This window comes from Triturus cristatus, chromosome 3_2 (assembly GCF_964204655.1).
Source record: "Triturus cristatus chromosome 3_2, aTriCri1.1, whole genome shotgun sequence".
Taxonomy (NCBI): domain Eukaryota; kingdom Metazoa; phylum Chordata; class Amphibia; order Caudata; family Salamandridae; genus Triturus; species Triturus cristatus.
Genome location: NC_140584.1, coordinates 684513773 through 684540739, shown reverse-complemented (window position 1 = coordinate 684540739; position 26967 = coordinate 684513773).

The following is a 26967-nucleotide window of genomic DNA, read 5'->3' as shown; positions in this document are numbered from 1 at the left end:
GATGGAAAAGGGCCACTAATATGGTGGCGGTGTCTAGCAGGCACCATCCACCATATTAGGATGTGTCCTAGAAGAGGCCTTTCCATGGCGGCAATGCAGTCATGGAAAGGCTGGTGGGGATTGGGTTTGGGGGCCCGTTGCCTGGTTTGGGGGGGGTGTCGCTGCACTGGGGGGCATTTCCATGCACCAAGTGGCAGGTACCACATAATGCCTGCAACATGGTGCAGGGAAATGTGGTGCAAGCACCTTTAACATTGCGGACGGTCCTGCAGCCAGCAGCAACGCCCGAAATGTTAAAGGCCGAGGATGCGCCTGCAGTGGTGGGACCTCCGCATGTCTGGCGAGCGGTCCCAATCACGGCAACGGTCCGCCCGCCATCATAATAACCCTGCAAGTCTCACCACTCAGTTGTCCCGCTAGCTCATGGCTGGTCGCAGTTGCTACCTATCTGGGAATATCCGGACCAGGCCACTCAGGAAGCTGTTTTCATCTCACCCCGGTTTCGCCTCTTGTTTTCACCGTCTCCTGCAGCCTCTGCTCTGAGCAGCAGCCACCAATAACACCAAAGAATGACTAAAACTGCAAGCTCAGCTTTGGAAACAAACAGTCCCTATCAGAAAGCATGAGCGACTACGTTCTTCAGATTGAATAGGCTTCTTGTGCGCAACCACGGTAGGAAGACAAAGTTCCACATTTATTGGTTTGCATCTATTAATAAAACATTTTTAAAAATGGAACATTACATGTTATTAAAAACATTTTTGAGCACTGCCGGTCTTACATTTAAAACAGGTTGCTAAAAAAAACGTTAAATTTATCTTGCACAATATGTGTAGGAAGGGAAACCTTTTGACAATATGAATGGTCACGGTCTATCATTTACTCCTCTTTGCAGTGTGCCTATAGTTTCATGGAAAAATACATACGACGGTAGGTATGCCCAAATAGCATTTGTGCAGGAAGCGGTCTGTTCTAGTCGCTTTTTGATAACATGGGAAACTCTTCCTTTCAGAATCACAATTGCCCCTGGACAGGCAAGGTGAGTTTCCAAATTGATGTAACTGGTAACACACAGGGGCAGAGACAGTGTGGCTACGGCCTGAGGTGTACAATGGCAGCTGGGGCTGTACTTTTGAGGTCTGACTCTGCACAGTGACAGCTGTTTTGTTCAAGGTGTCTCAGGCGGCACCTTAAACCGCAGCAGCGATCTACATGTAACCTCTAAACTACAGATTCAAATCCCACGTGTTGGGCTCAGCCTTTCATTGTACCATGTCTGCTGGCCACTATTAGTCTTGCTGGAAACTTTTTGAAGTGCCTAGGCATTCCAGAATGGATATTGCACGCTATATAAACACAGCGGCTAGTATAGCAAGACTATGTTGGATATCCCAAGAGGAAACATGGAAATAACAACTTTGTATGACATCACAAGTATGCCATGCATGATAATGCTATTACTAAAACCACACTATATTATCTACTAGCGGCCGCCAGTAGATAGTTATAGTTAGGACCGTGTTTCCATAGGAAATCTGAAAATTCTATTTTGAATAACTTTGGCGCCGGTTGACGAATCCTCGCGAAATGTTCAGAACTAATGGGGCGCTCCGCTCAGCTCCTACCCTGAAAGTCTCGGGGTGATTCGTCAAGCGGGGGCTGAGAAAAAAGGGGGGTCCCAAAACGCGTTTTCCCCATGCATTTTCCCATAGGACCTTTAGTCGAAGGTACAGCCCGAACGGCTGAACAGAATTACTTGAAATTTGGCAAAGAGGTAGTCCTCAGGTCAGGCATGTGCCTTTTGCATATATGGTGTCAATATGTTCAGTAGTTCCTGAGAAAATTGCAGTTAAAAGTACATAAATATCTATAGGCGCGCACCATAACGTGCGCGAGCGTAATTCTGATTGGTGGTTACATGTCAGTCAACATTCGAATCGGTCGAAATCAGGAAGTGTCGGCCGCCATTTTGTGTGTTTTGTGTGTGACAGTGAAAAAGAAAGGTGGAGAACGTGAAAAGGGGGCAGCGTAGAGAGTTCCTGACCCCCTAGCCTTTGTCAGGGGGAATTTTTTTTTTTTTTTTCAAAAAACCGCGGGGTGCGCGCACCGTGTGCGCACGGTAAAAAACCTTAAAAAAAAACCATTTTCAACGACCCATTCCATATTACAGGATACAGTCAATCTATAACTATATACATAGGTAGCTTATTGTAAAATAAATATATAAAAAATATAATAAAACATACATAACTTAGCATTTAAAAAACCTTACAAATTCACTTAAAAAACCATAGGTTTCCACACGTTATAGTTAGGAATTAGCATTTAAAAAACCTTGCAAATTCACTTAAAAAACCATAGGTTTCACACATGTTATAGTTAGCTGGACATTTCACTCGTAAAAAACCATTGAAATTCCCCTGTTATAGTTAGTTCAGATAACTATAACTCGCGCGACCGCCATTCTATCACAAGGATGATGTCATCAGTGATGTCATGAGTGATGCCACTGACCATGTCATGAGTGATGTAATACGTCATCAGCAGTGGATTGCGGGCGCGCGAGATATAGTTATCTGAACTAACTATAACGGGGGAATTTCAATGGTTTTTTACGAGTGAAATGTCCAGCTAACTATAACATGTGTGAAACCTATGTTTTTTTAATGGATATAAATATATATGTCACGCATTTAAATGCAGAGTGCTCCTGTTAAATCACTTATTAATGCAATCAAAACGAGATCACACTATTTTTGCTTAAATCCTGGCCCCAAATACATGCCTTGCATGCTAAAACTGAGGGGGCATCGAAACTGGCTAACTCCAGTACCAAGCACTACATGAACACTGCACATGTACATTTGACACTTGTTTTCCATGTAAAACTATGTAGATTTCACCTTGGGGAAAAGCGCTTCATTGAGGACATGATGAATTCCTGGTGCCCCCAGCAGATTAGTTAACGCCTGGGCACTTACCGTCACATTATTTATAAATACACGCTGCATCTTTCCTTGTGGGATGTATTGCACAAAGCTAGTTTAGAAGCAGAATCAATGACAATCTGGGTCTTGCAACAGTATCCCGAGCTAATAAGAAAGGATATTTCAGTGGTATGTGGGGTTTACCAGTAGGAGTGACAATGGGCAGCGGTACACTCCGCTCTGCCAGTGGGTGGCAGAGTTTTTTGGCCGAACTTCACAATCTATGCAGAGTGCCAAAACTCAGAGAACTCTGCCAGTGGAGCAGAGTTCACCGCCCACAGCTAACAGAAAGGGACAGAACTATTCCCACTCTAATTTTGGAGAAAGTGTTAGACATTAATGGAATATAATGTATTACTCCCACTACACACTAAACCAATTTATAGAAACTCTAACCTAGTAAAGGGATCATATTAACAATTCTAACTCCATACTAAATAAAATTTACAAAATTATAAAATTGAAATATCATATCTACTATTTATACTCAAACTGTACACAGTTTCCCTAAATAGGATACTTAAGAAACAATACTCACTTAAGCAACATTAAAAACAAACTAAATATAAATATTAACATTTTAAAATTAAATAGCTGTAGTTAAATGCAAAATAAACGTAAATTATTTTTAAAACAATGTATTACATAGGTTTAATATAAGTCTTTAATTTTTCAAAAATAATAATTGTTTTTATAAAAATGCACACTTTAAACAATATATATAAAACATATCACTAATAAGCAACAATACATTTTTAAAACATACAAATATAATAAAACTTTTCCAATTAACATCAAAAACTAAAAATAACAAGAGTATTACAAACTCAAAATGTATGTATAAAGTTTAAACATCCAATTACAGTACAAACATTAAAATAAAATAAAACACAACAAAAACTTTGATATAAATATTATCGACAACACAAACATTGATAAAAAAAATTAACTATACAGAAAATAACATTTCAACTTAAAAATAAACTATTTTCAATAATATAATAAAAAAATGCCAAACATTTTAAACATTCACTAAAAAAATAACTAAACAAACAATAAAAAATAAACAAATATCAGAAGTACTAAAAATAAACAAAGATAAATATATATTATATGTAAAAAATATATCACATTTAGCCACATATATATTTAAATAAAAGTAATAAACAAAATAAAACTAAACATTAAAGAAACATATTAAATATTATGTAAATTCAAAGGTAACTGCAAAAAATTTAAAAAAGCTATATTGACCAATACATTTAAACTACACCAACACTAACCCACACACACACTTTTCTTTTTCAACTTTCTATTACTGCATACAGGGCTGTATGTATTCAATAAATAGTGCAGGATCACTGATACAACATCGATTACTAAAACATTGCTATAAATAACATTGACAACACAAACAAAGATAAAAAATATAAACTATACAGAAAATAACATTTAAACTTTAAAAATAAACTATTTTCAATAATATAATAAAAAAATATTCCAAACATTTTAAACATTTGCTAAAAAAATAACAAAATTAATAACATTAAATAAAAAAAATGGTAAAAATGAAAAAATAAATAAATAAACAGACAATACAACCTAAAAAAATCAGAAGTACCAAAAGTAAACAAACATAAATATATATCATATGTAAAAAAATATATCACATTTAGCCACATATATATTTAAATAAAAGTAATAAACAAAATAGAACTAAACATTAAATAAACATAATAAATATTAAATAAATTAAAAGGTAACTGCAAAAATTCAAAAAAGCTATATCGACCAATACATTTAAACTACACCAACACTAACCAAAAGAAAATGGTAGCTAATTAAATAAACAATATATAAACAATTAATTAATTAACACAAAATTTACAGTATAACGGACGAACACGAAGGAAGGACGAACCTTTACAAGACAGAAAATAGAACGAAAAAGCCCTCTGCCATCGTACTGATGTATCCCCCGCCATATTATGATGGCGGGGGGAATCGATGGTTATGCGAACAAAAAATTGTCCAACATTGCGGCGGTGCCTGGATTATGATATCCTTGCTCCGTTTGTTTTGCGTCGGACAACCCGCAGCACAACGAATGGCTGAAACGGATTTGGGGGCCCATGGCGGGCCTCCCTCAATCCCGGGTGCAGGGACATGTACCCTGGGGGCACCTATGATGCCCCCTACCTATCCCTGCCCCATGTGGCAGGCACCGCAGGGTGCCTGCGACGTAGTGCAGGGATGTGTCTACGCCCTCTATTTTGCATTGTGGCAGGGCAGCTGACTGCAACCCCGCCACAAAACAATAAGTGATGCGACCGCCGTGGTGGCGGTCGCATCATCATCATCAGGATTGTGGGGAGGCTGCCTCATAGGCAGCCGGTCCCAAATCCGTATCGATGGTGGACGGTACGTCCACCATCGTAATGAGGCCCTAAGTAAGTATATGACTTAACCAATAAATGAAGTAAAGAATTTAGAAAATTGGAAATAACTTTTTCCGATTATCTTCAACATGCCTTTTCACAGCGCTGTCTATTTGGCAAACAATACTTGTTTCTGGTTTCTTTCTGATCGCCAAAAAGTGAGTTTCATCCACTTGTGCATTTTTATGCCAAGGTGACAAGACATGCTTTCGTGCACTTTCATGGAAGTCTTTATATTTAGTGAAAGGTATAGTTATGGATCCTCATGGTATTCCACGATGAACTGCCTAAGGAAAAACTGTGCAAAACTTGCAAATTGCACCTTTCACTTGTGGAGAGTAGCTAAGCCATTGTGAATATTGATGAATCCACACATGATGGAAACAGCGTGTTCCACCTGAATCCTTCTTGAAGTCATAAATTTCTATGTATTTATTAGCAGATTGTATTTTACATCATCTGTTAGTTTTTTGCTGAATTAAAATACAACCGAATACCATTTACAGAAGCATCAACATCATGGCTAGATTCTATTGGAGCTGAAACTGGACCTGCAGAACTGGTTGTGCTTGGTTCTTCTGCCTCCTCCTGTTCACCATGTTTAGATTCTTTTCTTGCTTCTGCAATATTAGATTCTACATCATCCAATTTTCATTTTGAGAAAGATTTGCAGATGTCCATTTTTAAAAAGAAATGGAGATCATTAAATACTCTGCTCATCACCAGGCTGGCTGTATTAAATACATTGATTTGTAGATGAGCTGCAGGGGGTTGAACATTTCCTTTAAATTTTTTCTGGAAGGTGCACCAAGCTTTCCTTGCATAATGCATAAATATATAGGTAAGATGCGATTTGTGAACGTAAATAACTCACCTAAAATGCACTATTGTTGCAGAGACAGAATATCGATATAGAAATATCGAATTGCATGAATATTGAGTCTAGAATATCGATGGTGGAAAGTTTCGATGTAAGTTTTTTCGTTGTTTAAAACTAATACATTTAATATAAAAGCAAAACATATCTAACAAATGCTTTTTTACCAGCTTCTACAGAAATCAAAAAAACCACATCAACGAAAGAAAATTCATCATCTAAAAAAAGTAAGTATATTTTTTTATAACAAAGTAAAAATAAAGTCTACATAATAAATATAATAAAATTAACTAAAACTATAACGTTTTCTTTTATATTTCACAGACTACACTTCACGAAAACTCCACCTAAAAACCTCAAAACAAGGATTAACTTCGAAAACAAGGACAAAATCAAGATAAAAAAAATATAAAACTAAGTAAGTATATTAATTAAACAACAAAGCGAGCAGAATAATAAAAAAGCAATAAATTAAATAAAAAACTAAATATAACTAACAAATATTTTTCTCTTCACAGATTCTACAAATTTCAACATAGAACAACATCAACAAAATAAACTTCATCAACTAAAAATAGTAAGGGGCCGATTAGGATGGTCCACCCGCCACCCTAGCGGTGCAGGGACCGGCTTCCAGTGGTGCGGCGGTTCTGCACCTGCAATTAGGATGCCACCGCCACCGTGGCGGTGGTATCCTCCATTCCCAGCATTGTTGTGGGCGGTGCTCACACCACCGCCCGCCACAATGCTGGGAATGCACTGTGTGCATTGTCAAGCACAAGGTGACAGGCACTGCGAGGTGCCTGCCACCATGTCCATGACAATGCAGGGGGGTACCATAGGTACCCCCCATGTGCACCCCGCACCCCCCAATTCCCTGGGGGCCCGCAACGGGCCCCCGCAAGCAGACTCCGCATGGCTTTCCATGGCGGGGTCTCCGCCATGGAAAGCCATGCACCGCTGTCCATGCTAATATGGATGGCGGTGTCTAGCAGACACCGCCACCATATATAGCCCCTTTTCTGCCTGGTCACCTGTGTGACCGGTGGAAAACTGGCGGACGGTCTTTCCATCCGCCTGGGTCCCCCCCACCATACTGATATGGCAGGGGGAAATGGGTGGCAGGTGGGGAAAGATGTAGGGTGGATCGCCACCACCATGCAGACAGTGGCGATCCGCCCAACATCCTAATTGACCCCTAAGTACTTTTTCTCTCCACTAAATTAAAAGAGAAAATAAATAAATGAAATAATACAATTAAATATGACACTTTAATAAAAATTAACATTTTGCTTTTAAACCAACAGAAATAAGAAACCAGTGAATGAACCACGACCATCAATAAAATATCCAACAAGAAAATTCAATAAAGACAAATGTACGTTTATGTTCAAATAAAAGAATTATTCAAACATGTTTACTATTAAATACTTTATAATTAATTAATATTAAAATATATACATATATTCACAGATAAACAAAAAAATGGCAGAAGTAGCAAAATTCATACCATCACAAAAGAGAAAACGGCTTCTGTGCTGAATGGGCTACACTTATACGCAAGAAAATTGTATTTACTACATTGGAAATTTACTAAATACTAAAAAAAATATAATATATTTTACGCAATTTACACAAAATATTAGCCCTCAAAAACAATCCACATTTTCGAATATTTCAAATTTATAATTTTAAAAATTATTTATATATTTTTTTAAAAAAATTAAAAATTATTTTAAACCAACATTCTTAACTGCCTCCCCACCCTTATCCCCTATAAACCCAACATCCCGCACCTAAATTTTTACATAAAATTTAAAATAAATATTTTTAAATTGCTCCCCACCCTTATCCCCTATAAACCCAACATCCCGCTCCTAAAATTTTACAAAAAATTATTTTAAATATTAAACAAATATTTTTAAATTACTTCCCACCCTTATCCCCTATAAAACCAACATCTCGCTCCTAAACATTTTTTAAAATACAATAAAAAAAACATTTTCACACAAAAAAGATTTTAAAAACATAAAATAACTATCAAATTAATAAAACAAAACATTAGAAAAAGAAATACAAACAGTTGATATTATTTACAACAATATATTTGCAATCGATATTTACAAATTTGATATTTCTACATTACACAAAAATCGATATTTTGTCTACTATCTTATTTTGTGGCACACATGACATTACGTGGGAAAAATAGCACAACCGGAAATGTGCAAAGACTGTACTAATTTCGCATTGAAGCAGGAGATGTGATCCTAAAGAACCATATGGAAAATGCACCAGTTAATGCACGTTATACATCAGTTCGAGTTGAACATGAATTGATTACATTATGTAAAGAAACATTAGGAGAAGATCTAGTATGCTTAGTCAATATGTCAAATAAATTTTCAATCATTGCTGATGAAAATGCCGACATATCTGGAAAAGAACAGATGTCACTTGGAGTACGTTTTGTAGACACAAGTAGCACCCCGCTGTCATCAAAGAAGAATTCCTTGGATTTGCAACCTTAAAAGAAATGGATTCTATCTTAATTGCAAATATGATTATGGATACATGATCTAAATTTGGATTAAACTTAGAAAAACTCTATGGCCAAGGATGTGATGCTCTACAATGAAAGGAAAGGAAGGTGGCGTTCAATCCATAATAAAGGGAAAATGTCCTAAAGCTGAGTTTGCTCACTGTACTGCACAAAATGTTAATTTGGTTGTTAATGACCTGAATCCTTTTCTTGATATACGGAATTCTATTAGCACATTGAAAGCCATCAACAAGTTTTTCAGTGAGAGTCCAAAAAGAAGATCTCTTATTTCTAATACTCCATTGCTGAGTGAAACATGATGGACAGCAAAATACAAGAGCATTTGAATTTTTAGCTCACACTTTGGGGCCGATTCCGGCCGCAAAACGTACCGACCGACACGGACCTGGAACGGAGACCGACCGACACGGAGCGGCGCAGTACGATGCAACACGTGTGAACTACAACCGACACGTACGGAATACAAGCCGTATGACCAAGCTGTAGGGAAAACAGTGATTCGCCTGGAAAACCGACGCGAGTTGCACCGACCGACACGTACCCGGAATGAACCCGACCAACACGTACCCGCGATGTCCGATCCGCGCAGTATGATGCAATGCGTGTAAACCCAGACCGGCTCGCACGGAGCCCACGCCGCATGACCGACACGCACATAAAACAGGGAGCCCATGCAATAGAGATCGCTGCGACTGACGCGTATGAAACACAGCAGAAAGTCAGCGTGAACAAGCCGGAGAAGCCCGCACGAGCCAACATCAGCATCCGTCTCGGTCAGGAGAACGTCTCCTTCATGCCTAGAAAACCCAAAGGAAAAAATACAAAAAAAGGACCAAACAAGCAATGACAAAGCCAATAAATATATTTTTTTTAAACCTGGAACAAAGACACACCCACAACTCCACCTATATAAAGGACATCAATCACTACCATGATCCTTTGCCAATAGGAGACAACAGCCAGCAGCAAACACCATCACACAGCAACCACAGACACACTCACAACTCAACCATCACACAACTCTCACACCATTAGCACCTCACCAAAAGCACACACACATACAGCTAGCAAAACCAACACTAACCCACCCTCACTTGCACTCTCACACACACACATCACTCATCACCACCACCCATCACCATGCCCCCAAAGAAGAATCCAAAGTTCACACATTATGAGTTAGAAGTGCTGGTAGACGTGATCATCAGAGTAGAGCCACATTTGTTTGGTACATTGGTCCAAAGGACCCCCATGTCACAGAAAACAAAGATGTGGGCGAGGATTATGGACAAGGTGAACGCACAAGCACCAACGTTGCGCACAAAGCACGATATCCAGAACAGGTGGTATGACGTGCGCAGGAGGGTCAAGAAACTCATCGAGAAAGATCACGCCTTGATTCAGCACACTGGCGGTGGTCCTCCTGCCAAACCAGTCTACTTCAGGACCTGGGAGGAGAAGTTGCGGGACATCCTACCACCAGAGAGCGTCCATGGTCTAGCAGACATACCAGAGCCTGGTGAGTACACAAACAACATACTCAATATTGTGTAGCAAGGGGACAGTGAAACCATGCACCGTTAGCAAAGCCACAGGGACCAATAGATAATCATCCCAAGATGTGTATGCTAGTAAGACAAGCACAATACCTGCCATCTCATAATGACTTGGAACTGTGTCATGACATGGACCAACCTACCAACAAATAGAGCAAGCCAGTGACACAAAGCCAAATAAACACTGTCAGACAGTTTGCCACCACAAACACACTACCTCTCAGTGAAGCTGACTGACAGGAAGGAATAGTGGGTAAGCAGGTGAAGTGAGTGTAGCCAAAAGCATGATGGGGTTTGTAGTCACAAATAATGCTCCCCCTCAAGATTGGGCCATCAAGACCTCTCTGAACTATGCCCACATCACAGGGAGTGGAAAATGACTGACAAGATGGCTGACACAGGCTCCTGATGTGGGGAGCACAAGGCCCTGGTAGGGCTTGTGCGCCAATCAGAAGCAGGACACCATTGACTGACATCCTGAAAGACAACTTGCACGCCCTCCAATGGAAGCACGTTTCATGGTGGGATGTGTGGCTGGGTGGGAAGGAGGACTGACAGCTCTGAGCATACTTACCAGCATGTGGAGATACACACCCCCTCAACACAAACTCCACACAACTCACCGGGTAGAATGCATTGACTCACACCTCAGTGAAATATCAGCAAAAGATCCACCGTACTGGGTGCTGCTGTATGAAGCACAGGGGCTCTCTTTGGACTTGTAGCCAAACAAAAACAAGGACTTCACAGTCAGCCATCTTGCCATTGCTGTCACACCCCCTCACAGGGAAGTAGAGTCAAGAGGAAGGAAGTATGGGCATGCTGGGAAGGGGGGTGTAGCCAAGAGCCTGATGGGAGTTGCAGTCACAGACAATCCCCAGCCACCCACATGGCCCATCAAGCTCACACTGAACCATGCTCGCCTCACAGGGAGTGGGAATGGACTGACAGGATGTCTGACACTGGGCTCTGTTGTGGGGAGCACAAGGCCATGCTGGGAACTGGGCACCAATAAACACCAGGACTGCACATTCAGCCATCTTGCCATTGCTGTCACACCCCCTCACAGGGAAGCAGAGTCAAGAGGAAGGAAGTATGGGCATGCTGGGAAGGGGGGTGTAGCCAAGAGCCTGATGAGAGTTGCAGTCACAGACAATCCCCAGCCACCCACATGGCCCATCAATCTCACACTGAACCATGCTCGCCTCACAGGGAGTGAGAATGGACTGACAGGATGTCTGACACTGGGCTCTGTTGTGGGGAGCACAAGGCCATGCTGGGAACTGGGCACCAACAAACACCAGGACTGCACAGTCAGCCATCTTGCCATTGCTGTCACACCCCTCACAGGGAAGCAGAGTCAAGAGGAAGGAAGTATGGCCATGCTGGGAAGGGGGTGTAGCCAAGAGCATGATGGGAGTTGCAGTCATAGACAATCCCCAGCCACCCACATGGCCCAGCAAGTTCACACTGAACCATGCTCGCCTCACAGGGAGTGGGAATGGACTGCCAAGATATCTGGCACTGGGCCTGAGAAATGATGTGGCTGACAATCACACATATGCACTTGCCAAACAAAACCTGGTCGCACACACAGCCATTGCAACCATATGTTCAAAATCATTGTCTGGGGATGTAGTGTCCAGGGGTGCCCCCTGGCCGGGCTGGGGAGGTGTGTCTTGCAGATGACAAGCGTGGAGAGCCATATATGGTACATTGCACAAAACACACAGGAACTCACATATATATCATTGACAGGGGACATCTGACAATGAATGGAATGGACACACCAATATAGCCGACACCGTAGCATGGTCTCATTCACACTCAGTGCTGTTGTGAGCTTCATTCCACTCCTACATCGTGTTGAAACATATGCATCCTTCACACAACACACCACTCACTGACATAGACACTGTAGATACAAGGTCTAACCTGGACTGCATTGGAGGAGACATGCTACTCACAGCAGCCAAACTGCAACACACACCACCGGTCACTGTCATGAGCATTGAAAATCCAGAGTGCTCCTTGCCCAATCCATGTCACCATGGAGAACATTGACAAGTCAAATCACATATGCACGTACAAAACTCAGCCCCAGACTCATTAACAATGGTGACATCATCACTTGTATGAAATGAGATGGGAACTAGGAACACTGTAAAAAAACACTTCCTCCAAAGAGATCACAGGCATACCGTACTGTGACCATGTCGTACCAATACACCAATGTGGCACACAAAGACTAGCAAACTCTGCTACCACACATGCCCCAATAGTACAACATATCCTCAGTGGAATAGCACGTATGTTCTTGTTAAAGCTCATATGTGTACAGGGATGACACACCTGTGTCAGCAACGTGATGGCCCTTGAGTAGTAATGGTCATGTACAGACAAATCTATCCATGAGCTGGGCATGCACACACTTCGACAGGCACAATGAAATGTTTCATTTTGGCAGGGCAATGTGCAACAACAATATCAATCTCTGTCCGTGACAACCCTGGACAAAGCAGTGTACAGGCAGGCATCCGTTTGTACAGTAGAAAATGTCATGTTTGTGAACCATTGATGCCTGTAGAAACCTAACTTACATTGTGTGTCTCTTCCAAACACAGGTGGTGCTGGGGACACAGCACCAAATGAAGAGGAGTCCCAGTCCCAGACTCTGGCACCTCCGGTGTGAGTCATCATGCAGCACCAGCAGCACCAACATCTGCACCCCCTGTACCCACGCCTCCAGCATCTGGAAACAGACAGGGCACCCCAGCAAAAACACGGACAGACCAAGACCACAGAACACTGGCAGCACAGGGACACAGGACCCTCAGGAAGCTACAGACAACACCACCAGAAACACCACCCAAGGGGTCCCAGTGTCACCTGTGCGTGCCGCCGCTGGTCCTGCCCGTGTGGATAGGTGTGCTGGGAGGAGTGGGAGGCAGAGGGCGCGCCTTGCAGAGGGGTCTGGATTGCATGATGACCCCCCAACTGGCACGCATCATAGATGCGTACCAGGATAGCACCGGAGGATTTGGCCAGGTAGTGGGGATCCTCAAGGACATACAACAAGAGCAGGCTGCCCACCATGCCCGCTTAGAGGCAAAGTGGGATGCACTTACTACGGTGCATCGGGACATACTCCAATGCCTCCATCAGATCAGCACAAACATGTCCACACCTCCCTGTGTGGCCACAACATCTGTTGCCACACCATCTGCCAGTGCCACAGGGAGGGAGGATGACTCTGGCGGAGAGTCCCCTGCACCGCAGAGGCCTGCACCTGAGGATCCCCCCAAGAAGAAGAGGGGTCGTCCGAAGAAGGCCATGTGAGACGCAGATGTCCCTGCACATCCCCCAGGGCCTCTAAACCTGTTCTGGACAATGTTCTTTGTGCACAACTCGCTCACCTTGTCGTATCTGACACAACTCGCCTGCATGACATGGAGGGTTCATGTTGGTCCAATGTAGCAGATGACTGTGGACTTTACTCTGGACATTTCATCTTCCAACACTTCCAACTCTACTGTGAACTTTGGATTCAAAACCCAATGTACAGCACCCTCCATCCTGTGCACTATCCTCACACATGTTCGTAAATAAACTCACCAGTACACCATACTTGCCTCTGATGTGATTCCAACTTGTCATGTGTCATGGAGATGTTGATCTGCTAAACAACACAGTGCATGCCAAATACTACAACAATGTGACCACCGTTATGTGAGTCATGGTGATGTGACACATGTGAGGGAGACACACCACTATGGCACCACAACACATACCCACCATGTCCATGTAACTCATCGCACACAATTATGTTGACCTGAAACACATTGGTATGCACAGACACAACACCTATCCACAGTCAGTGGTAACAAGTCCACAGGTGAGGTAAGCAAATGTCACTCAGATGTGGGAAGACAGACAACACACCTAACTAAGCATAGCACAGGTTAATTACACATCAGCAACATGTTTATTCCAAAATAGTTGCAAGGTAATTGTACGTTACAGTGGACACACAGTCACAAAGTTTTTGAGAATTGAAGTCCAGGGGTGTGTGGCACATCACTTGATGGGAATTGACAACTCCCACACTGGTGTTGGATTCTGGGTGTTGGGGGTCAGTGTTGACCAAACAACAGGCAAAGTGCCCTGGGAAGGACAGACACAAGACACAGTCAAAAGCACAGCAGAACAGGAGAGAAATGTAATACACATGCACAAAACATGTCACAAGAAACCTACACAGAAACAAGTTAGCAGTACTACACTATTGTGGAGTACAGACCACCTGAATGGACACATCACTGCACGCATCCAGTCAAGTGTCACACAGACACACTCAGACAGCAACAGAGCAGGCACAACACATTTCAGGCTAACTCCATACATTGACATAACAACCCTGTAAACTCAAATTCAAGGGGAAGAAGTTGTTGATGAGCTGTGTGCGGACGTCACCCTCATCATCATTATCACAGCATCGTGTCCCAGGCCTGGATCCTCCACAGGTAGCGGAGGGCAGTCATCGTCATCCTGGATGAGAGGCAACTTCTTCCGCACTGCCATGTTGTGTAGCATGAAGCATACAAGGCGAATTTTGCACACCTTTTCAGGTCATATGGGAGGGCCCCTCCGGTCTTGTCCAGGCAGCGGAAGCGGCTTTTCAAGAGACCAAATGTCCGCTCAATCACCCACCTGCTCCATCCATGTGCCTCATTGTAGCGCATCTCGGCTGGTGTCACAGGGTTCCGGAGGGGTGTCAGCAACCACGGCATGTTTGGGTATCTGGAGTCACCTACATACAAACAATTGAACAATTAGCAGAGTTTTGAAGGAGGGTGGAATACAACATTGCCAAACACACACAATGGTAAACAGTCAGTACACACCGACAAGCCAGGCATGCTGGTCTGGCATCTGTGACATCAGCGTTGCAATGCGACTACTCCTCATGATGTAGGCATTGTGTGCAGAACCGGGGAAACATGCACACACATGTGTGATACACATGTCTGCAAGACATACCACCAGAGCATTGATGAAGTGGAAATGTTTCCTGTTCCGGTATGCCTGCTCCTGTGCCTGTGGTGGTATCAGGGCCACGTGTGTACCATCAATAGATCCGATGACGTTCGGCATCCTCCCCAGTGTATAAAAGGCATCCTTTTTTTTCAGGGAGTTGACCTGGGCTAGGGAACTTGATGTACAGGTCAAGGAAATGCAACATCCCTTCAAGACATCGTGTAGCACACTACTAAACATAGTTTGCGACATACCACCAGCAGTAGCCACAGTGTACTGGAAGGTACCAGTAGCAAAGAAGTGCAGGGCAGCCATCACCTTCACCTCTGGGGTCAGTGCTGTAGGGTATGTCCGGCCAGGTAGCAGATGTGGTGCCAACTGCTCCGCCAACTCCTCAATCAGTGGCCTGGTGAAGCGGTACTGTCGGATGCAGTCGCGTTCCTGCATGGTTTCAAGGTATGGGAACGGTCTATGGACAGCTGGTGCCCTGCAGAACAGAGATACACAAAGGCCGATTGTCGGTTCATCCACCCATGTGGCTATGACCAAGCAGAATATCACATGATACATCATGACAATACACAATGTACTGAGGTGTGTGCTGTTGGGCATGGACACATATGTCACCTACATGGCCATCTCCTCACATCTCAAGTCCACATGTCCACATAAGTCCCATGTAGTGCAATGGCCAATCATTAGGCTGTGTCACCCTACCTATGTACTGCTGTGACGTTACAAACACACACCACAGTGACAAGTGAGGTCTGATGTCTCCCAGGCATCACAGATCTTTGCCATACAGATACCCAGGGTCCCTGTATTGCCACATCGACACTGGCATGACATGGCGTATCATGTACACGCCACAAGGCAAGCGTGAGTCCCACAGGTAGTGGCCCCTGTTACTCTGCAGGCCCTACATGTACGTCTCGTAGCCACACACACAACATCAATGTTGATGCACAAACCACATGGATGTGGAGACTGTCTCCCATTGGGCACATTTGATCAGCCACATCTGAGACACAACATGCACATAGACTGTGGCTGTACATCAGAATTGTGGCTACAGGTCTCACTGTGACTTACATGCCATCACCCCAAGGACTCAGGGTGTAAGTGACATGTCCTAAACATATCCAACCTGTAACTGTGTCCATGACTCATGCCCATAACTGTACAGTTGCACATCACAGTGGTAATGTGCACAACACACAAAGGATTCTGTCCCCATGAACACGTGCACAGCCTGGGAGTGGCTGCACAAAAGTGCCACACAACAAACCAAATGTTGCCCCCCAACACACAGGGAATGCAGCCCTACATGCCATGGGACACTGTGTGGCCAATGTTGAAGTGTGGTAGGTGTGCACCTGAGTCCCTGGCAAGTAATTGTGTGTTGAAGCCGTCAAATAGTCACACCAATGAGGTCCAACGCGGGTGGAAATGTGTACGCATTGCACAGTTCAGGACCGAGCCGTACGTACGCTTTGCCATTGACTGCAATGAGGTCCGACGCGGGTGACAATGCGTACGCATTGCACAGTTCAGGACCGAGCCGTGCGCACGCTTAGCCATTGACTGCAATGAGGCCCAACGCGGGTGACAATGCGTACGCATTGCACAGTTCATGACCGAGCCGTGCATACGCTTTGCCATTGACTACAATGAGGTCCGACGCGGGTGACAATGCGTACGCATTGCACAGTTCAGGACCGAGCCGTGCGTACGCTTTGCCATTGACTACAATGAGGCCCGACGCGGGTGACTATCATGCATTCGCATCGGGCAGGCATGGTCCGAGACCGGCGTACGCCTTGGCCATTCAATCATATGAAGACGGGTGCATGTGAATTTTCAAACTATGCGTTGTACAGTCTGTTGACCGAGCCTGACGCACCCATTGGCTCTGGACTGTCATGGAGACGGATGCAGATTCAAAACTTGTACGAGTTGTGCGCTGGAAATTCAGTTGGATGCCCATAACAATTTTGCAATTCCTAGGGTTTTATGAAGGTGAAGATTTGAATGATATGGAAAATGTGTACGAGTCGCACATTTCCATGGATTGGCCAGATTCATAGAATGCAACCGTGTTGGACCGATCACTTGGGACACATGGCACAGGTTCTGCCTCTGCAGCACAGATATAAGGCTGGCTGGCCCCCAGGGAGCTCACTTGCCTGCACTACATGCTACTGGACCACATCCCTGCTAGCACTGCTGCAGTCTCTGCGTCCTCTGGCTACTGCTATGGCACATACTCTGGAGAGGGCCCCAGCCTTCACTGAGGAGGAGAACCAGGCCCTGCTGGACAGGCTCCTTCCACAGTACAGCAAGCTGTATTGGAAACCAGGGGAGCAGGTGAGTGTGCAGTCCACTGCCTTCCTAATTGTGCATGTTGTCTGACTAGCAGTGCTAGCAGTGTGTATACCAGTGGCAAGCATACTCACTGAGTACTTTCATCCCCCAAAGTGTGTAGGTACATGTAATGAACAGGTGTTCTGCAGCTAAAGTGCATTTGTGCAAGCTTCAACTTCCCAGGCATTGTTAACATGTCAGACACGGGTGCACCACCTGTGTAACTCATTTTCCTTTGTGATGATGACATGTATATCCAACTGTGTGCAGCACAAATATGGGGCATGTGTGTTAATGGACTTTTAACTTTGTCATCCTCACAGTTTGATGCCCACCAGAAGCAGGAGATATGGCTGACAATCGCCCAGGCAGTTCGATCGGTGGGGGTCTACAAGCGCCGGATCCGCAACTGCCAGAAGAGGTGGCAGGACCTTCGGGCTGGACCCGGAGGATCGCAAGGGTCCAGATGAAGCTGTCGCCTCCTCGCAAGAGGGGCGGACACCGAACCCTGACCCCCCACATGCTCCGGATACTGGCGGTGGTCTTCCCGGACCTGGATGGCCAGCTGAAGGCCAGACAGCAGCAAGGAGGGGGTAAGTCCATGCCTAATCTGTATACAATGTCTGACATGCTAATTGCAGTCTTTTGGCCCGGTCACACTTCCACATTACGTAGGTCTTGTAGTCCAATACTCATGTCCCTCAATTGTGTGATGCACCCTGCTCATCTGATCCACAGGTGTGGACCCTGCAGTGTGTTGCTTGTGTCACTAGGGCACTGTGTCCCTGCATCCAGCTATGCTTCAGCTTCCGGACAGCATCTGTTACCGTGACTCTGTTGTGTGTTTCATGGGTGGGTCAATTGTTTACACAATGCCTGAGATCTGACATGTGATCTGTGTGTGCCCTTGATATGTGTTACAATTGCTGTTCTGACTCGCCACATGTGGCTGGGGTATTTCAAACAAACACATGCAGCAGGGGACTCCAATTTGTGTGCCTCAGGAGTATGTATATCAAGTGTGTCACACTTGCTTAGCCACCTGACTACTGTCCAGGGCTAAACACTGTTTCACGTAGACCTGGGCAGTGATGCCTACTCAAGGGCATTTAGTAACACTCTGTAATCCCACTCCTGTGTATCAATTTACAGGTTGTGCTTAGTGACATGTGCCTTCAGGTGTCTGCCTCTGTGTCATTGTGGTGTGGCTTCCTTTTACGTACAACTGGGGTGTTCATACGTTTGAGGGTCAGCAGGACATCTGAGATGTGACTATGAGAGACAAGACCTGTGTGACATATAGGTGTGTGATCACTTGACAGTGCACAATGGTGTATGCAGCTGTGCACTTCAGGCAGCTGGGTTACATGCTCAGCAGACTGTGATGTGCTAATGTACAGGGAGTTGTGTTCGCAGAGACTCATATGTCTGATTTGTATGATGCGGGGTCTTCTGGGTCAGGGATATATTGTTTGCAGGGGAAGGGAAAATGCACTTGTCAGCTGCAGAGTTTGCTTTACCCCTGAGCTATGATTGTGACACAGTGCATACTGTTTTTGTCTGGATGCCCTGCCCCTGTGACAGGAGACAGTGTTGACTGACTTTCCAGGCATGCCAGTGCCATGGCATTTAACTTGCTATGAGTGATCCTGCATTGTGTTCAAGTGTGCCCCATGCACCCCATTGTGGCATTGACTATCAGGACATGAGAACATCATAGTGTGTGTTGCTGGCATGCATCACAAGCATATGAAATGAGACTGTCCATCCCTTCATCCTGACACCTGCACTGAGTCAGTGGCAAGAGATGTGATGTGTGTATAGTGACATACTCCTACATGTTCACTTGCACAAAATGTGTGGGTGGTGCATGTCGGTACATTGGGGTATTAGCATCCAACATGCAACAGACATGTGGGTGCAAGTCCAGGAGGGATATGAGTGCCATGGTTGATGGTGAGACTGACAATTGGGTTATTCTTAACAATGTGAGCACTTTGAGCAGTGTTCAGCTGATGATGCCAGGGCTTGCCCTGTGATGTGATGTACTCACTGTGGTGTGTGCAGTCAGTGCAGGTGACTGATGTTGTTCTCATTTTTCCTAATTCTATCCAGATACATACACGGCCACAGGAGGGGACAGCTCCATGGACCAGGAGGAGCCACGGAGCCTGACTGGGACAGAAGGCGAGGAGTTGGAGGGCCCCAGTGGCACGGAGAGCGAGTGGAGCCACACCGAGGAGTCCTCAGCAACATCCATCCCAGCTGAGGGCCACAGCAGCTCGGAGGAGGACTCCCTTGTGGAGGCGGGTGTCAGCAGCCACCAAACCCCAGCTAGTGAGGCTGTCCCCGCCACCGCCCCCACCACCACCATCACCACCCTCCCATCGGCTGCCATCCCAGAGGTCCGTGGAGGCTCCCGTGTTCGGGAGCATGTCTCCTTTGTGCCAGGCACCGCACCCCCTGCCCCTGTGTCCCCTGCTGCCCTGAGTCAGGAGTCTGTGGACTTGCTTCGACAGAACCATGTACGGCAGACAACAATGCTGAGTGTCCTCCGTGCACACACCAGTCTGTTGACACAACTGGTGTCGTTCATGGAGGGCATTTCATCGGGCATGTCTGCCCTACAGAGGACCAATCAGTCCATGGCCTCCTCCCTGACGGCAGCAGTGTCCCTCCTCCAACAGTCCCGCACCCCTCCTACCCCTGCACCACCCATGATTCCTAGCACCCTACCTGTCCCAAGCACACACACACCTGCACATTCTCACAAACCCACAGACACAGGCAGTACACAAACACCCAAACCAAGGTCTAGACGTGCACACAAGCAAGCGCAGGGGACTGATACCACACTCACAGGGGATGGTTTGCAGACACACACACAGTCATTCACAACCACTACGTAGTCCTCCGATACCTCTCCCTCCCAGCCCCCTTCCCTTGCCTCACCTGCAACCCCATCTCCACAGAAGCTCTTCCTGTGACCTTGGCCTCTTCCCCACTGACCCAGCAGATCCATCTTACAAGGGGAAGAGGAGGTCCCCACTCACAGAGGGGAGTGCCCCTCACACCCGGACACCTTCCCCCATGCGCAGTCAGACTGAGGCCCCCACCCGCAAGTCCCCCCGGAGCCAGAAGAGCAAGACCCCACCCCAGCCCCCACCCCGCAGCTCCACGATGAAGTCTCCGTCCTCCATCCCCCAGGCCACCACTCCACAGGTTCCCCCGCCACACCCTGCCCCAGGTTCCCCCACCCACAGATACACCATCTCCAAAATGCTGAGTCCCTCCCCCCTACCACTTGCTCTTCCACCCCCGGTCAGACAGTTTGTGCCAGTGCCACTGATGTGGGGACCGTGTCCCCGCCCCTCTGTCCTGCCGACCTCACCTGAACCCCATTCCGCTCCCATTGAATTAGGCACTGCAGTGGAGTCCACGACCACCCCGTCTGACTTGGGCACTGCAGTGGGGACCCAGTCCACTCCATCTGACCTGCCCACTGCATTTGTGCCGGCACCCACCCCATCTGATTTGTGGCCCACAGTTGTGACTGCACCCACTACTTCAGTCCGCTCCACTGCAGTTGCCAGTGACTCTCCTGCATTCACCACCCCTTCACTGCCTCCTTCTGCTGCGCCCTGATCCTGTCCCTGTGGTGCCTGGCCTGCCCCCATGTATGCCCCTTCGAGGGGATGTCCCCTGTCCTTACCAGTGCAGGAAAGCAACGTGTGACAGTTGTCACTCAAGTTAACTTCTTGTCATTTGGAAATGGACTGGCCATTGGCCTTTATTTTGAAAGGACTTAGCATTTTTCATTTGCTGAATAAAGCTTTTTTCTTTATCCTTGTGAATTTGATTTAGCTGTACATTATGTTGATGATGTTTAGCATGACCTTGCAGCTGTAATGCTGGATTTCAAATGTTGAATATTGAGGTGTTGATGTGAGGTACTCCATGTGGTCCATGAAAAATGTATCCTATTCTGGTCATTATTCATATCATCCTTTGCAGCTAACTGGGTGTGTCATGATTAACAATTTGTGGACACTCGGTAAACATTTCATTTGCATGGTCACATCTGTGGCATGCACACATGCACATATGATGTGCTTCCCATTGTCCAATTTGTCTATTTCCCTGACTGTGGGCGCATCTCCACTGGACATGTAGGTTTGGGCATCATTGGTGTAGGAGCAACCGGGTCCTCTGTGCAACTTGCTGGACATATGTATTGAGTATGTGCAGATGACTTAAGGGACACTGCCGTACCCAGGCTGTTGTGACCAGAGCCTTCATTGTGTGGTAACTGATGGCTGACTGACCAAGTGTTCTGCTGACATGACTGAGACCTGCTGTGGCTATGTTTGGCACAGCTGAGCTTTCACAGGAGCTGAGTCCCCTCAAGTAAGTGTGTTGTTCCGTGACATTGCCTGGGCCCATGTTGTGTGTTGCGTGGGCATGTGTGTGTGTGTCCACATCCCTTTTCATACACAGGCAGTGTTCCCTTGATATGTTCCTGTTGTTGATGCTTGCTGAGTGGTACCCTGTTCATTCCACAACTTTGCCATGGGCTACCAGATGTGTGGGTGCATGACACACTACTGTTAATTGGTATTTCATCATTGGGATTTGTCTGTTCTGAGTGGTGATGATGTTGTCAGACGCAGATGGGACACAGTCAGGGGTCCCCAAGGCACTTGTTTGTTCGCAATATCATGTCGTTGCCCCTAGGTGGTACCTTTCAGTGATTGAGACATGGGTATGTGTGTGTGACTGCTCCCACTTGTCCGGTTCAGGGCTGCAATGATTACAGGTGTCAGCATGTGTGCCTTGTGGTTCTCTTTGGCTTCTGCATTGTCCTGGGACTGTGGCAGGTATTCGGAAGGTTACGTGAGCTTTGACGTCATGGCCATGTACCGCATACTATGCAGTATGTCTGTTATTCACCAGGGTTGTAAACTGTCCTTGGGTGATGAGTCTGTGCACCTTAGTTCCTCCCAACATTACTGTGTTTGTCATGGGTGCATGTGCAATGTCACCTGTCCATGTGGGCTTCACAGATGCACATTGGTGCAGTTCAGGGTGTGTGGTGTTGAGGGTGGACTGATGTAAATGTTTGCATGGATGGGCCCCTAGCTCCCGTTTGTCCATGGATGACGGGCCATGCTGAGTGATTTGTGTTTGTGTATGTGTGATGTACGTTTGTGGCACAGGACACATGTCTGGGTTTCACAGTTTGTATGACATCTACCTTTGTCAGCACAGTGGACGTGTCATGCATGCTTGTGTCACCCCAATGTCTGGTCCCTGGGGGTAGTGCTGTTGTGTGTCAGTCTCTTGCTGTGTTAGTTGCTGTTCATTCCAGCTTGTGTCACATGTGTCTGTTGTGCTCCCTCTCATCTCACAATGCCTGATTGCCCACTAAGGGGGAACCATTGATGGTTTACTTTTGTATGGCACTGTGTCCAAATCTGTCTCACTGTGGTTCAGCCCCCTCATGTGTTGTGTAGTTGCCTGGGGATACTGAGACACACACACACACATGTTGTGTCAGATCTGCAGTGTGATGTTGCCTGTTTGTGTTTTTGCATCTGCACCAGTGCATTGGTCTTGCTGTTGGGGGCCATTGTCCGGATGATGTTTTTGTGATTTTCCCTACTGTCCCTGTGAGTCATATCACATCATTCTGCACATTCATCCTGGTTGTTAGGTGCCATTGCTGGCATGGAATGGGAGTTTGTGACCTGACATCTACAGTCTATACAGGTTGTTTTGATTTGTGTGTCTATTTTCGAGATGTGTGTATGCAGTGTGATGGTCACTTCTGCTTTTGTGTCATTGTACACTGTATGCATTGTCAGCCCCCATGGGTGGTGCTTGTCTGCACATGGCCGAGAGTATGTTAGGTTTTCACAGCACTGTTAGCCTCACAACATCTCTGTGGGTATGGGACACAACCACTACTTTGCCCCAAAAGTGTTTCATGTGTTGGGACCAGAAATCATACTTGCTGTTTGGCATTTGCATCTTTGACCATGATGACAATCAACTTTTGGTCACTGTGATGAGGGGGGTTTTCGACCCCATCACCACAATGCTCAACATTTGCTGCAGTTTGGAAGCACACACTTAACTTTTGTTCTACACAGTGAGGGGGTGTTATTTTTACATTGACACAGTGCTAGTGATGCTTGCCTTGTGTAGGCCACACTCAGTTTTTGGTCACACATGTGATGGTAGTTACATTGTATGTTCAAAGTCATAAACACTGTTGTGGGCATTTGTCACAGACTACACACTGTTGTCATGATGTTAGGGGGGATGTATTTTGCTGACATACCTAATGTTGGTGTATGATGGATGTGTGGCGCATCACCCATCCTATGAGTGGTGGTGGCATTAGTGCTGGGCAACAGGTCCCCTATGGGTGGGGGTGGCAGTAGTGCTGGGCAATAGGTTTCCTTATGGGTGGGGGTGGCAGTAGTGATGGGCAACATAAGCCCTATGGGTGGGGGTGGCAGGAGTGATGGGCAACAGGTCCCCTATGAGTGGGGGTGGCAGTAGTGATGGGCAACAGGCCCCCTATTGGTGGGGGTGGCAGTAGTGATGGGCAACATGTCCCCTATGGGTGGGGGGGGCAGTAGTGATGGGCAACATAAATCCTATGAGTGGGGGTGGCAGGAGTGCTGGGCAACAGGTACCCTATGGGTGGGGGTGGCAGTAGTGATGGGCAACATAAGCCCTAGTGGGGGTGGCAGGAGTGATGGGCAACAGGTCCCCTATGGGTGGGGTGGCAGGAGTGCTGGGCAATAGGTTTCCTTATGGGTGGGGGTGGCAGTAGTGATGGGCAACAGGTCGCCTATGGGTGGGGGTGGCAGTAGTGATGGGCAACAGGTCCCCTATGGGTGGGGGTGGCAGTAGTGATGGGCAACAGGTCGCCTATGGGTGGGGGTGGCAGTAGTGATGGGCAACATAAGTCCTATGAGTGGGGGTGGCTGTAGTGATGGGCAACAGGTCCCCTACGGGTAGGGTGGCAGGAGTGCTGGGCAATAGGTTTCCTTATGGGTGGGGGTGGCAGTAGTGATGGGCAACATAAGTCCTATGAGTGGGGGTGGCAGGAGTGCTGGGCAACAGGCCCCCTATGGGTGGGGGTGGCAGTAGTGATGGGCAACAGGTCGCCTATGGGTGGGGGTGGCAGTAGTGATGGGCAACATAAGTCCTATGAGTGGGGGTGGCAGTAGTGATGGGCAACAGGTCCCCTACGGGTAGGGTGGCAGGAGTGCTGGGCAATAGGTTTCCTTATGGGTGGGGGTGGCAGTAGTTATGGGCAACATAAGCCCTATGGGTGGGGGTGGCAGGAGTGATGGGCAACAGGTCCCCTATGAGTGGGGGTGGCAGTAGTGATGGGCAACAGGCCCCCTATCGGTGGGGGTGGCAGTAGTGATGGGCAACATGTCCCCTATGGGTGGGGGTGGCAGTAGTGATGGGCAACATAAATCCTATGAATGGGGGTGGCAGGAGTGCTGGGCAACAGGTACCCTATGGGTGGGGGTGGCAGTAGTGATGGGCAACATAAGTCTTATGAGTGGGGTGGCAGTAGTGATGGGCAACAGGTCCCCTATGGGTGGGGGTGGCAGTAGTGATGGGCAACATAAGCCCTAGTGGGGGTGGCAGGAGTGATGGGCAACAGGTCCCCTATGGGTGGGGGTGGCAGTAGTGATGGGCAACAGGTCCCCTATGGGTGGGGGTGGCAGTAGTGATGGGCAACATAAGTCCTATGAGTGGGGGTAGCAGTAGTGATGGGCAACATGTCCCCTATGGGTGGGGGTGGCAGTAGTGCTGGGCAACAGGTCCCCTATAGGTGGGGGTGGCAGTAGTGATGGGCAACAGGTCCCCTATGGGTGGGGCTTGCAGTAGTGCTGTGTAGCAGGTCCCCTATGGGTGGGGGTGGCAGTAGTGATGGGCAACTTAAGCCCTGTGGGTGGGGGTGGCAGGAGTGCTGGGCAACAGGTCCCCTATGAGTGGGGGTAGCAGTAGTGATGGGCAACATAAGCCCTATGGGTGGGGGTGGCAGGAGTGATGGGCAACAGGTCCCCTATGAGTGGGGGGTGGCAGTAGTGATGGGCAACAGGTCCCCTATGGGTGGGGGTGGCAGTAGTGATGGGCAACATAAGTTCTATGAGTGGGAGTGGCAGGAGTGCTGGGCAACAGGTACCCTATGGGTGGGGGTGGCAGTAGTGATGGACAACATAAGTCCTATGAGTGGGGGTGGCAGGAGTGATGGGCAACAGGTCCCCTATGGGTGGGGGTGGCAGTAGGGATGGGCAACAGGTCCCCTATGGGTGGGGGTGGCAGTAGTGATGGGCAACATAAGTCCTATGAGTGGGGGTAGCAGTAGTGATGGGCAACAGGTCCCCTATGGGTGGGGGTGGAAGTAGTGATGGGCAACAGGTCCCCTATGGGTGTGGGTGGCAGTAGTGATAGGCAACATAAGCCCAATGGGTGGGGGTGGCAGGAGTGATGGGCAACAGGTCCCCTATGGGTAGGGGTGGGAGTAGTGCTGGGCAACAGGTCCCCTATGGGTGGGGGTGGCAGTAGTGATGGGCAACATAAGCCCTGTGGGTGGGGGTGGCAGGAGTGCTGGGCAACAGGTCCCCTATGAGTGGGGGTGGCAGTAGTGATGGGCAACATAAGCCCTATGAGTGGGGGTGGCAAGAGTGATGAGCAACAGGTCCCCTATGAGTGGGGGTGGCTGTAGTGATGGGCAACAGGTCCCCTATGGGTGGGGGTGGCAGTCGTGATGGGCAACAGGTCCCCTATGGGTGGGGGTGGCAGTAGTGATGGGCAACATAAGTCCTATGAGTGGGGGTTGCAGGAGTGCTGGACAACAGGTTCACTATGGGTGGGGGTGGCAGTAGTGATGGGCAACATAAGTCCTATGAGTGGGGGTGGCAGTAGTGATGGGCAACAGGTCCCCTATGGGTGGGGGTGGCAGTAATAATGGGCAGCAGATCCCCTATGGGTGGGGGTGGCAGTAGTGATGGGCAACAGGTCCCCTATGGGTGGGGGTGGCAGTAGTAATGGGCAGCAGGTCCCCTATGGGTGGGGGTGGCAGTAGTGATGGGCAACATAAGTCCTATGA